The sequence below is a fragment of the Trichosurus vulpecula genome, chromosome 3 (assembly GCF_011100635.1).
Source record: "Trichosurus vulpecula isolate mTriVul1 chromosome 3, mTriVul1.pri, whole genome shotgun sequence".
NCBI classification, from domain to species: domain Eukaryota; kingdom Metazoa; phylum Chordata; class Mammalia; order Diprotodontia; family Phalangeridae; genus Trichosurus; species Trichosurus vulpecula.
Window position 1 is genome coordinate 357,580,317 of NC_050575.1, and position 12,627 is coordinate 357,592,943.

Here is a 12,627-nt window from a genome sequence, read left to right on the forward strand (position 1 = left end):
CTCTTAGGTACCACATCTCTCCTGTCAGGTTGGCTAACATGACAAAACAGGAAAATGATAAATGCTGGAGAGGATGTAGGAAAATTGGAACACTAATGTATTATTGATGGAGTTGTGAATTGATCCAACCATTCTGGAGAACAATTTGGAACTATGCCCAAAGCATTATAAAAATGTACATACCCTTTGACCCAGTAATACCACTTCTAGGGCTGTATCTCAAAGAGATCTCACAAGTGGGAAATGGACCAGTATGTACAAACATATTTATAGCGGCTCTTTTTGTGGTGGCAAAGAATTGGAAATCAAGGAGATGCCCATCAATTGGTGAATGGCTAAACAAATTGTGGTATATGAATGTAATGGAATACTATTGTGCTATAAGAAATGGGGAAGATAAGGACTTTATTATAACCTGGAAAGACTTATATGAACTGATGCTGAGAGAGGGGAGCAGAACCAGGAGATCATTATACACAATTACAGACACACGGTATCTGTAAGGACTAACTTTGATAGACTTGGCTCCTTTCATCAATGCAAGGTTCAAAAAGAGCTACAAAAGACTCATGATGGAAAAAGCTGCGCACACCCAGAGAAAGAATTATGGAGTCTGAAGGCAGATGGAGGCAAACTATTTGCTCTCTTTTTTTTCCTTCTTTTTTGGTTTCATTTCTTCTTTCTCATGATTCATTCTATTGTCTATAATTCTTCTTTACAACTGAACTATTATGTAAATAAGTTCATTGTGAAAGTATATGTAGAACCTACATTGGATGACATGCCATCTTGGGGGGAGGGGAGAGGAGAGGGAGGGAGAAAAAATTTGGAACCCCAAAAATTGTGGAACTGAGTGTTGTAAACTAAAAATTAAAAATAAATTTATAATTAAAAAAAAACAAATCCCTTGGCAGAGTTGTGACTAGGGTAAGGTGACTGAAGTGTTGTTCCAGAGCAGTGTAATTTATTGGGCTGCTGCCTTAAGCTAAAAAGGCCACTGGAAGTCACCTAGTCCAATACCCCCATTTTACAAACAAGGAAATTAAAGTCTACAAAAAATAAATGACTTCCCTAAGGTCACATATGTAAGTAGTGAATGGCAAAATTGAGATTTGAACCCAGATCTTAGGCTACCTAAATCAAGCACTCTTTTCACTGTATCTCATTGAATCATTTCTCTGAGAAACAGAGAAGGAAGGAAATGGTAAGAAAGAGAGAATGGCCATCAGTCCCTAATCAGACCCTGCTTCCTAATGACCTTCTCCAATTTCAAGTGTTCCCTTGGCCCTTCATGTCCAAGCATGGTGAAACTGGAGGGCAGGGGCTATTTATCTTTCTTTCTATCTCCAGACCTTCATACAATGTCTGATACATACTAGGAGCTTAACGAATGCTTCTCGACTTAACTTGATTCTATACAACGTTGCCCCTCCATCAGTAATGGTAAAAGTCTTTGAAATTAGTAAAACTAGTAAATTATCCCCTCTGAGTCATTTTGCTATGGCTCATCAACTTCAGGTCTGTTCCTTCCCTCTCCCTACCAAAGCAAACAGAGGAGAGGGTATCAGGGTAAAGAATATAATAACTCACTACTTGATATAGAAGCAAGGGTGGGGAACCTGCAACCCTATCATTAAGAGGATTTTTTCTGTGAAGTTTGGATTTGGTCAAAGGACTGCACTTGAGGACCTAGAGGGCCCCATGTGGCCTTGAGGCTGCAGGTTCCCCACCCCTGGATATGGAGCGGGCCTTAAAATTGGGAAGACCTGGGTTCCAGTCCTGCCTCTGATATCTACCAGCTGTGTGACCCTGGGTAAGCCTCATAACCTCTCAGTGTCCCTAGACAACTCCAGGACCAAAAGTTTCAGAACAATTAGCTCCCTGCATGCAACTGCCTTGATAAGGAGGTTTGCTTACCGCAATTTCTCTGCACCAGTGAATTCACAGGTCTAGACAAAATGAATTGTCTATGCCACCCCAAACCCTCATAGTGCTTTAATGTTTCTAAAACACTTTGCAGCGTACAAAAGCTTAAGATTTATAGAGCTAGCTTTTGGCTCCCAGCTCGTGGTGGTGAAGGTGCAACTTCTTTCGGTCGTCCCGAATCCGGGTTCATCCAACACCGGCAGCCACCCCGTAGCGTCCAGGCCAAGCCACCACCTTCGTCGCCGCCATGCCGCCCAAGTTTGACCCTAATGAAATTAAAGTCGTGTTTTTGAGGTGCACAGGTGGTGAAGTTGGTGCCACATCAGCTCTGGCCCCCAAAATTGGTCCCTTGGGTTTGTCTCCCAAAAAGGTTGGTGATGACATTGCCAAAGCAACTGGTGACTGGAAAGGGCTAAGAATCACAGTGAAACTTACCATTCAGAACAGACAGGCCCAGATTGAGGTTGTGCCATCTGCCTCAAAGCCCTAAAGGAACCTCCTCGGAACAGAAAGAAGCAGAAAAATACTAAACACAATGGAAACATCACTTTCGATGAGATTGTCAACATTGCCCGACAGATGAGGCACCAATCTTTGGCAAGAGATCTCTCTGGAACTATTAAAGAGATACTTGGAACAGCCCAGTCTGTGGGCTGCAACACTGATGGCAAACACCCTCATGATGTCATTGATGACATCAATAATGATGCTGTTGAATGCCCAGCAAGTTAAAAGCTACAAAGGAGACTATTTGCAATAAATTTAACATTTGACAACAACAACAACAAAAAAAAAGATTTATAGAGCTAACATACAAGGATTCATCTATAGCATATTTCATGGTGTTTGGACATGAAGAGCCAAGAGACCACTTGGAATCAGAGAAGGTCATTCTCAGATTAGAAAAGTAGGGTAGGGTCAGCTAGGTGACAGTGAGTAGAGCACTGGCCCTGGAGTCAGGAGGACTTGAGTTCAAATTCAGCCTCAGATACTTGACATACTTACTAACTTGGGCAAGTCACTTAACCCCAATTGCCCTGCCTCCCCTCCTCAAAAAAAAGTAGGTTTAGGTTCTCATGGTTATTTTCTATTTCCTTGACCATTATTCCTCTCTTCCTATTTCTTTTCTTCTCTGTTCCTTGGGATAATAGCCAATTTGGTCTAGTGAAAAGAGAACTTGATTTAGAATTCTAAGATCTCAGTTCAAATTCTAGTTTTGCCACCGACTACCTTCCTCTGCGACCTTAGCGAAGTCATTTAGTTTCTCTGGGCTTGTTTCCTTGTTTGTAAAATGAAGATATCCAATTGCCTTTCCATTGTAAATCTATGATCCTCTCAGGGCTGTTCTTGAAAGTCCTTTCCATTTTCCAACCATAGGATTCAAACCACGGGATAGTGACTCCTTTTTTCTTCTCTACCAATAGTTTCAATGAATTGGAATCTTGGTTTCTGACAATCCCTATTCGTATGTAGCCATACCCTCCAATGGGGTTGGGGTGGGAAGAGGGAGAGACAAAGACAGGAATCTCATCCCCTCGATATTGACTGCATGTAGAAGACACATAAATGGGTTATCTCCCACAACATCACCAGCATATGGTCCTCTCTAGCACTTGTCTAAGAAAGGGAAGGGTCAAAAGACAATTTAGTCCTTGCCGCCACATCCCTACTGAGGGATAGCATTTATAGAATAATAACAGTGGGCATTTATAAAGAGCTTTAAGGTTTGCAAAACACTCTGCAAATACTATCTCATTCTATCCTCACAACAACCCAAGAGGTAGATGCTATTATCATGCCCATTTTACAGATGAGGCAACTGAGGCTGCCAGAGGTTAAGTGACTTGCCCATGTTTGCACAAGTGTCTGAGGCTAGATTTTAACTCAGGTCTTCCTTACTCCAGGTCAGATGCTCTCTCCACTATGCCAAGTCTCCACTATGCCAAATCCCCTTAATAAAAGGATTTTTTCTGTAAAACTTGGACTCAATCAACAGCCTGCACCCGAGGACCTAGAAGGCCACATGTGGCCTTGAAGCCAAAGGTTCCCAATCCTGCATGACTTTACCATTTCCCTTTTAAGGTTCACAACTCTGAGAAGTAGATACTACAAATATTAACAATCCCATTATAAAAGTAACAAAACCAAGGTTCAAGACCTTGAAGTGACCTTCCCTTGGCCGTGGAACTTAGGTAGGATAACAGAAACAAAGGGGACCCAAGGTGTCGTCTTCTCTAACCCTCTTATTTTATAGATTGTGAGGCTCAAGTCCAGAGAGGCAGAGTGACTCCCCAGAGGTCACATATAAGTGGCCAAACCAAGTTTCGAATTCAGGTCGTGTTATTCTGAGTCTCACATCTTTTTTCCCTCTGTGTCTCCCAAATGTCCCAAAGAATTCCAACTTGGGTCTTGCTGACTGCTACTCCCACCTCTGACGGTTATTACCTAGGCCACTTTGGGCAAGTTACTTACCTTTTCTAACCCTCAATTGCTTCAACTGTTTAAAAGAAAAAAAGCAGGCTTATATTAGATGATCTATCTGGTCTTTCCTAGTTCTAGGTCTGTTTACTCTAATCATGTTTCCAGTGCTATGGTTGCTCCCAGTGGATCCCTAGCACATGCTTCTAATAAAGCAAATAACCCATTTTCAAGCCTATGGAGAAGGTTCATTGTATGTAGATGTTTCTCTTAAAAGCAACAGATTATGCTCCTGTTCCTTTCGCTCCTCCAGAAATAAAGCTGTATTTTGAAAGCCCCTTCAAAAAGGCTCATTATCTCAAAGGCTGCTAACTATATACTCCGCACCACACTCAATAAAAGCATCATATAACTGTCTTTGAAATTAACAGCCAACTCTTGAGCTTTTCAAGTTATTAAAGACATTTGCCTCGCAGAGAGACTGTAAACCCACTCGACCAGTTATTAGTCAGGGGAATAGAATCCCACTAAATCTCTCAGGGTGTTTCTAACAAAAAGTTTCTTGTGACCTGAATGCCAGGTTTTCTTTCTTGTCTGTTCATTTTAATTCCACCCCAATTACTCCTGAGCAAGGGGTTTCATTCCTGTCAACTCATGTTGTTTATCGAAGCCTGTTGAGGGGATTGGGGTTGAGGCTGTTATACAGAGTGGTTTGTGGTTTATTAAAAAAAAAAGAAGTCTGAAAACAATCACCTATTGTGATTTTCACGGACCTCATTCCAGCCAGTCTATACCTTTTGGGTCCTAGACACCTTTCTTTATTCATCAGGTTTGCTCTTCAGGAGAACACCAGATTAGAAAAGCATTTCCTTCCGTGAAATTGTTGTAATGGGAAGCTTGGGTCTGCCTGGTCAGATAGAGCTCTTGGGAATGGAAGGGACTGGATTCAAGTGGATGGTATCCTAAGACACTGCAGTGGTTGAGAAGGCACTGATTGACTGATAAGCTTGGGGAGAAATGGAAACCAACAGGAAGCCAGTTAGCTAAGGAACCTCTCACTACAAGGAAGGGGGAGATTTCGTGAAACCAGAGAAAATCTCGACTAGAAACAGCTTTGGAGGTCATCTAGTCTTGGTAGAAGACTTTAAAAAGACTTGAGAATGAAGATCATAGATGCAGAGCAAAAAGGAACCTTAGATTTCATTTTGCAGTTGAGGAAATTGAAAAGTCACTTAGTAGAGTGGCTTGTCCAATGTCACACAGCAAGTGTGCAACAGGGCCAGGATTTGAACCCAGGCTTTTTTTTTATTCTGTATTTAGTGACTTTCCCATCATCCAATTCATTTTGATGAATGTTTGAGTGGTAGATGATAGCAGAACACCAGAAGAAGGTGCAAGCCCAGTACCCAAATGACTGTCTAAATTCTGGACTGGTAGGGGGAGTGGGGATTGGTTGATGGACAGGAAACACAGTCATGACCCCATGTACCTGGGGTCCAGGTCTCAATGTCAGGCCTACCAGGGTTTCCAATTTAGTTTCCTCATCCATATGACATTGGGATGATAATATCAGTAGTATTTACTTCAAAGAACTGTTGTTAAGGTTCAAGAGAGAGAAATGTTTTTTTTAATGATAAAGCACAAATATGGATTATTATCATTATTATTTTGTTTTTACCTTGTTTGATGGAGTTCAGGTATAAGTGAATAAAATCACTCCTTTTTATTACTTACAGTATTTATAACTATTTTACATTAATATTGTGACTGTCGTCTCATTGTTCTCACATTTCTGGATTGAGTTTAGACAGAAGCAATGTGAGGACAAGTCAATGTCTCCTGTTAGTCTTTTTGCAAGGCAGTGAAAGGAACAGAGTGTTGGACAGTCAGGAAGACTGGAGTTCAAATTTTGCCTCAGGTACTTATGAGATCTATGACCCTGGGCAAGTAGCAAAACCTCTTCCAACCCATTTCCTCAGTGTAAATAACAAGGACAGCACCTACCTCCCAGGATCAAATGAGGTAACGTGGGAAGAGCTTTGCAAAGATTGAAAAGCCACATAAATGTTAGCTACCATTATGTGAGGTTCTGTGGATTATCCTGTAGGTAGATGAAATTAATACTTTTGAAATTGAATATGAGCACTGGGATGTAAGGTCCTATTCCATAGGTTCCCTGTCAGCATCTTTGGGACAAAGATAGAATAGCAGAGAAGGAAACAGGCATATTTTTAATTCCTGCTACTATATCTCGAGACAAATTATCCCAAAATTATCCCTTAGTGTAGTTTTAAGTTTTAGTAACTTATGTAGCTGATGGTACCATTGGCCAAAAGCAAATAAGCAACTAAGAAACCAAAAACTAGTGAAATCTGTTACCAATTGTGTTGTTATGATATAGTATGGCCCATAATGAAAGCGTTCACATCTTCAATCCATTTCATGCCCATTCACGGTTGGTCCATTTTCCAGGTCTGAACCACGTCTACTACAGAATTTCCAGCAGCTGGGATATTGGTATTTCTGATATGCTCTGATGCTACTATGCCTTCCTACAGTACCAGAAGAGAAAGTAGGGCCACTCACTCTACTGTCCTCCATGTTAAGTTCATAAACATGATAGTTTTGAATAAGAACCTACAACTCTATTGCTTCATCTATTGGTGGATTCATGGGAATGATTTCATCATGGACATTGGTTGGTGTTTTAGGATTCCCAAAAGACCTTCATTCACAGCTACCACAGTCAACTCAGGACTCAGTAAGTCCCCACTGTATATGACCCTGGCTAGCATTTCCTTACTTGGCTCTTGATCTCACCTCTTATGACATAGATGACGAGTTGGACTTTGGGGAGATTATAATTATTATTGCTATCATTGTAGCTATTATTATTGTATACCGTGGTCCATGCCCTTCCATAAATGTCAATGGTCCTAATTACGTGATGAGAAGGAAAGAATTCAAGAAATATTCATTAAAGGTCAGTAGGAGATCTCAGTTCCCCAGAATATGTGCATAGTGGGCCCACGTGGGCCCATGTTTCTGATTTGGGGACCCAGGTTACCTTGCCCAGGTCCAAGTGGAATGATCCCTTTCAACGGGAGTTCTGGGTGATGGCCTTCAACACCAGAGGGGTGGGTTCAAAACCCCTCCCATGATTCCACCCATAGTAGCAGAAGCTTGATTCCAGAGACAATTGAGAGGAGACGCAACAATGGACTATGACGCAACGTAAGGGTGGGAGAGAAGGGTCTCTTACTCTTCCAACTCTGAAGAGTGTTGTTTGAGCAGCTTACATCTTTGAATCACAAGAAAACCTAATTCTTTTAAAATTTCAGGTCTTCACTTTCAGTGGGCAGACTTTGGGAAGTAAGGTACACAGACAGACGTTTGTGGTAGGCCTGAGCACTCCTCACTCTTTTGAGAAGATGCCAGTAAACACCAATCACATGATGCTTTATATTAAAACTTTATGCTTTGTATATTATCCCACTATTAGACTGTAAGCCACACAAGGGTGAGAATTATATCTTATCTAAGCTTTAGATTTGTCTAGTTGCCCCAGTAGCTAACAAATTATTCTGTACACATTAAGCAGTTAATTAATGTTGGCTGAATGAATCCTTCACTAGAAATTTACAGTTTTGGTGCAGTATAAGAAGCCCTTGTCTTCAGCCCTATCTTGATCTACCAAAAGCTATAGTTATCAATATATACTCACATACATCTAGAATCACAAAAACATATCTATATCCCTATCTACCTACAGATATAGATGATACAGATAGCAATATAGAGATAGATATGAAGGTAGAGATAGAAACAGACCAATAGATGGATTGATAGATAGAAATAAAGATGATATAGATAGATAGTAGAACTAAAGAGATAGACAGGTAGATAGACAGAGAGATAGATAGATAGACAGAAGGCTATAGAGATGATACAGATAAGAGGTAAAGAGACAGAGACAGAGAGATAGATGGAGAGAAAGAGATGACATAAAGAGATAAAGACAGAGACAGACAACTAAGTAGATGGATGGATGGATGGATGGATAGAGATGAAAGAGATAAAGATATAGAGACAGATAGACAATTAGATAGATGTAGAGATGGTGTGGATAAAATAGAGATAGAGACAGAGAGATAGATGTAGGGAAAGAGATGATATAGATACTATAGATAGAGATAAAGTGGTAGAGACAGAGACAGACAAGTAGATTAACAGATGTACAGATAGATGATATAGCTTGATATAGGTTTAGATGGAGAGAGAGAGAGAGAGAGAGAGAGAGAGAGAGAGAGAGAGAGAGAGAACCAGGAACCAGGTAAGAAAGACCTGGGTCTGAGTCTCGTCTCTGACACTTACTGGCTGTGTAGTCTTGGTCAAGTCACCTGACCTCCAAGAGTCCCAGGCACCTTTCTAAAACAATAAGCTGCAAAGAAGTTGCAGATCTTCATTGGTACAGGAACTCCCTATATAGGGAACTCCTAGGTCCAACCAAAACACACACACACACACACACACACACACAAACATACTCATTTAATACGCTCCCAAGGGCAAACAGTTTACACAGGTGGATAGATTAGTAATATCTGGAAATAGGTAAAAACAAGTGTTGATTGCCCATCCTAAACATAGCCAGGGATGGGAGGAATGAGGGATCTTTGTGAATGAAGGGCAAAAGCTTCATTGTCTTTTAGCTACAAGCAAAGCTGGCCTGAGGCATTGGGGTGTTCTGAGCAAAGGACCACAATGGCCACCCAAGGAAGGAGCGATTAAGGCACAGGATCCAACCACCACCGCTGAGGTGCCCTCACCTTTCTAACCTCTTCCAAACAAAGTTCAAGAAGGTTCAGGTGAGCTCCCAGGGCCACAGGCTAATATGTGATTGCCCTGCAAGGTAACCTGTAATTGCATAGCAATGAGTATACATCAAAGAAAAGGTAAAAAAAAGAGGAAGGACTCAACCTATAACTAATTTTTAGACTAGATTACAAACGTAACACAGAATTTCTTTTTTAGATACTATGGTGTGGTGGATAAAATGCTGGTGGATTGGTGGATAAAAAATTAAAAGGCTTGGAGTCAGAAAAACCAGGCGTCAAACCCACCTCAAACATGTAACAGCTGTGTGGCCATGGGCGAGTCAGTCAACGTCTCTCAACTTCACTTGCCCAATCTCTAAAATTGGGATAACAATATCTGCTTCCCAGTACAAGCCACTTAATCAGTTTTGGCAGGATGTTTGCATCAATCACATCTGCTAACCCTGGTGAGAACTTACGAAGAAGAGCTAGTTTCTGCAAGGAATCCTGGTTTCTGTTTTCACAGTGCCTCTGATGACTTAGAAGAGTCTCCCCTGTCTGGAATATTTTATGTGCCAAGATAAAAAGAGAGGTAAGAGATAGTAATGATCTTCATAGAAAGAATGAAATTCTCAGTCTGAAAAGTGGGCTACAAAGCAGAGTAAGGCGGTCTCTAGTGACTGCTCAACCTTGACCGACGTAATACAGCACCTGACTCTATCTTGTTTTGTTTTTAGATTGCTTCATGTTCCTATCCTCAAAATACCATATGCTCTTAAGACTGATGTAATTTAGACTTTTTTGTTGTCTTCCACATTAACAAAACCAATCAGCAATACTCAGTGATTGACTAAAAGAAAACAGGAAAAAAAAAACTTCACAACTTTATTTCATGGTGATCAGCTCTAACGATCCCCAAATCTCCACCTTGCTTTGTATGAGGTGGGCAAAACCTTTTCTTTTTTTCCTATCACCTTCTACCTTGTACTACGCTCATTTGTGTACATTTGCACACTTCTTGTGTACCTCCCTCTCCTCCACTACTCTCCACCCCCCCATGTAAAAAGGCAAAAGACAATGATTTTCATTCTTTAAGAAAAAAAATACTAGGGGATTACAGAGTACCTAGGGAGGGAAAGGTCTGGCAGTGATCTGATTAATTTGTTATGTATATATAATTATATATGTATATATAGTTATGTATATATAGTTATAGTTAGGTTTATATAGTTATACATGTATATATAGTTATATATGTATATATAGTTATGTCTATATAGTATGTATATACTATGTATATATGTATACATGTATGGTTATACATGTATATATAGTTATGTATATATAGTTATAGTTAGGTATATATAGTTATGTATATATAGTTATATATGTATATATAGTTATGTATATATAGTTATATAGTTTTACATGTATATATAGTTATGTATATATAGTTATATATAATTATATATATTATTTGTAATATACAATATATGCTGTATATTATATGTATTATGTATATAATATACATTAACATATTATATATTATATGTTATATATATTGTAATATATAATGTTATAGTTTATTATAGATGTAACAAGGAATTTTTTTCACCAGTAACAAAAGTTTCAAGTGCGTGCGAGACCCAGAGGACAGTCATGGAGATTGTGACAGTAGGATGGAGTGGGGTGGGAGGGCAACACATGCAGAGAATAATGGGATGCTTGCAAGTTAAACAAGCAGAAAATGGTCTGAGTGTGGATGCAGTTGTGTTGGGGAGGTGGCACCCATAGCTTCTCTCCCCTCCCTTGTTCTCTAGTAGCCCATGATATTCTCCCTTGTCCTCGTCTAGGGCCATCTTTCTTCTCCCTTCTCCCCATCCCCTGCCATGCTGGCCGCTGGACCACCAGTGAAAATCATAAGACCATGGTCTCCATATGACTGAGGGCAGGAATCACATTCTCTCTTCCCCTCTCCTTGCCCCCATATGCTGTCACACCTGTCCCATGCTGCTCCAGTATGAGATCTACTTTCCCCCTTTCCCATTACATATGACCCTGTTTGAGGGGAAAGGCTGTGTCTGCTTCATCACTATATCCCCTGACCTTGTACATACAGGATATTTAATATGTTTTTGAAAATTTTCTTTTAAATGTTCTTTTTATTCTGAACTTAAGAAATAAAACAAGGATGTCCATAACATAATAGAAAAGAAAAAAAGGTGTTTGCACATGAAACTGCTAATCTATTATGTACAACTGGCTATTCCTTTTAAATATATAATAAAGTTATCATATAACTTTCTTTCTTATTTAATACATTTTTGTGGAGCTGAATTGAATCCCTTTACAATTCCTTCGTGTAAGAGGAAGGTCAACGTACTACAACTTCATTTCTCTTTGAAGTAACACCAAGGCAGTGTCAGATGTTATCGTCTAGACACTGCTTGTCAGCATCTCTCTGCCAGGGAGGCTTCGGTTTAAATGTCCACCTGTCGCCCCCTCAGTCATGATGTCCCATTTTCCATGCATAGGTATTTATCTTTCTAAGTGGCATTTGATGGAGATAGGCATAAGGCTTGTGGGTCACTGGGTAGCAAGGAAGCTTCCTGCTTTGGAATTTATATCCACATGTTTGAGTCTAGAGAAGTATAGAGACTTCCACAGGATTTTATTTATTGCCAGTGCCTCAAAATTCCTCCTCTAGAAACTGTTCGCTTATCATTTCTGAATCCAAGTAAAGCCGGCCCAATATTATGCTTTATAGAGCCTGGAATAGGATTTAACTAACAACAATAACAGCTAATATTTATATAGTGCTTCAAGATTTGCTAGGTTTACTCAAAAACCCTTGGAGGTAGGTTCTATTTTTTATCCCCATTTTGCAGTTCAGAAAACTGAGATCGACCAGTTTGGTGAATCACCTGGGGGCACGAAGTTGGTAAGCATCTGAGGCAGTATATGGTCTCGGGTCTTCCTAACTCCAGGTCCAGCACTCTATCCGCTACATGAATTTACTGCTTATATAACCCGTCTGCTTTGTTACAAAAGAGTTAGTAGAATAACTGTCACTAGGAGGCAGCCAGGTGGCTCAGTGGAAAGAATACTGGGCCTGGAGTCAGGAAGACCTGAGTTCAAATTTGACCTCACACATTAGCTGTGTGATCCTGAATAGGTCACTTAACCTCTGTTTGCCTTAATTCCCCGAAGAAGGAAATGGCAAACCACTCCAAAGTCCTTGCCAAGAAAATCCCAAGGACTGTACGGTCCACAGGGTCACAAATAATTGGACGTAATTAAACAACAACAAAAATCCCTACTAAGCCAAATGACGGGAAGGGGTGTGTGTGTGTGTATTGCATTTCAGAGTGAAGAGTGAAAGTATAATTCCCATTCACACACGTTTTACCAACAATACTTTCCACTCTTTTTTGTCACTGTAACCCTAAGTCTTAAGTTGAGAACT

The 12,627-nt window shown here is 40.2% G+C and overlaps 1 pseudogene; it reads left to right on the plus strand.

The window, feature by feature from the left end:
• Positions 1–2,054: 2,054 nt before the first annotated feature.
• On the plus strand, positions 2,055–2,699 carry LOC118844127 (annotated as a pseudogene).
• Positions 2,700–12,627: the final 9,928 nt, after the last annotated feature.